The 1,654-nt window shown below is 34.6% G+C and overlaps 1 pseudogene; it reads left to right on the top strand.

Moving 5' to 3' along the window:
• The first annotated feature begins 1,442 nt into the window (after positions 1-1,442).
• LOC111741416 lies at positions 1,443-1,561 on the top strand (annotated as a pseudogene).
• Positions 1,562-1,654: the final 93 nt, after the last annotated feature.

Genomic DNA, 1,654 nt, shown 5'->3' with positions numbered 1-1,654 from the left:
TTCACCTTTATCACCCAGCCTCCCCAAATCTCCTCCTATTTGCAGTCGCCATTTTGTTCTCTGTACCTATAAGTCTGTTTTCATTTTGTTTGTTCATTTATTTTCTTCCTTAGATTCCATATATATGTGAAATCATGTGGTATTTGACTTTCTCTGTCTGACTTATTTCACTTAGCATAATACCCTATAGGTTCATCTATATCATTGCAAATGTGAGATTTCACATTTTTTATAAATTTATTTATTTAAATTAGTTTCAAGTATACAGTACATTGGTTAGACATCTATAATGTTCATAGAACGATCTCCCCAATTGCTCCCTCCACTGGCCCTCCACTTAACTATCATATTAACACTAACTGAATTCCCTCTGCTATGCTCCCAGTGCCCAACTGTCAACTACTAATTTGTACTTCTTTAGCTCTTCACCCCATTCTCTCAGCCTCCCAAACCCCCCTCCTCTATCCGTCACCAAATTGCCACTATATTTGTGAGTCTGTTTTTGATTAATTTGTTCTTTTTGTTCCTTAGATTCCACATATAAGTGAAATCATGTGGTATTTATCTTTCTCTGACTTATTTCACTCAGCACAACCTCTAGGTCCTTTCATGTTGTTGCAAATGGTAGGATTTGATTTTTTTAAAGGCTGAGTATACATGAACCATAATTTCTTTATCTAATCATCTATTGATGGGCATTTAGGTTGCTTCCATATCTTGGCTATTGTAAATTGTGCTGCCATGAATATTGGAGTGCATAGATCTTCACAAATTATTGTTTTGGTATTCTTTGGATAAATACTCAGAAGTGCAATTCCTGGGTCAAAAAGTATATCTATTTTTTAATTTTTTGAAGAACTTCTGTATTGCTTTCCATAGTGGCTGTACCAATTTGCAATCCCACCAACAATGTATGAGGGGTCCCTTTTCTTTGCATCCTCACCAACACTTGCTGTTTTTTGATTTATTGATGATAGTCATTCTGACAGGTATGAGGTGATATCTCATTGTAGTTTTAATTTGCATTTCTCTGATGATTAGCAACCTTGAGCATCTTTTAATATGTCTGTTAGCCATTTGTATTTCCTCTTTGGAGAAGTATCTATTCAGGTCTTCTGCCCATTTTTTAATTGGATTGTTGTTTTTTGTTGTTGAGGTGTATAAGTTCTTTATAAATTTTGAATATTAACTCCTTATCAGATGTATCATTAGCTAATATCTTCTCCCAAATAGTCGATTGTCTTTTTGTTTTGTTGATGGTTTCCTTTGCTGTACAAAAACTTTTTAGTTTGATGTAGTCCTGTTTATTTTTTCTTTTATTTCCCTTACCCGAGGAGATATATCTGAAAAGAAATTCCTGTCAGTAATATCAGAGAGTCTATGCCTATGTTTTCTTCTAAAAGTTTTATGGTTTCTGGTCTTACATTTAAATCTTTAATCTAGTCTATGGCCATGCCACCCTGAACATGTCCGATCCCTTCTGATCTCAGAAGCTAAGCAGGTTCTGGCCTGGTTAGTACTTGTATGACAGACCACCTAGGAAGATCAGGTGCCGTAGGCATTAAACAAACAAACAAACAAATAAATCTTTAATCCATTTTGAGTTTATTCTTGTATATGGTGTAAGAAGATGGTCCAGCTTCTTTTTTTTTTT

The sequence above is a fragment of the Pteropus vampyrus genome, unplaced genomic scaffold (assembly GCF_000151845.1).
Source record: "Pteropus vampyrus isolate Shadow unplaced genomic scaffold, Pvam_2.0 Scaffold77, whole genome shotgun sequence".
Taxonomy (NCBI): Eukaryota; Metazoa; Chordata; class Mammalia; order Chiroptera; family Pteropodidae; genus Pteropus; species Pteropus vampyrus.
The sequence above is the reverse complement of the archived record's forward strand: the minus strand, read 5'-3'. Positions and strand labels throughout refer to the sequence as shown.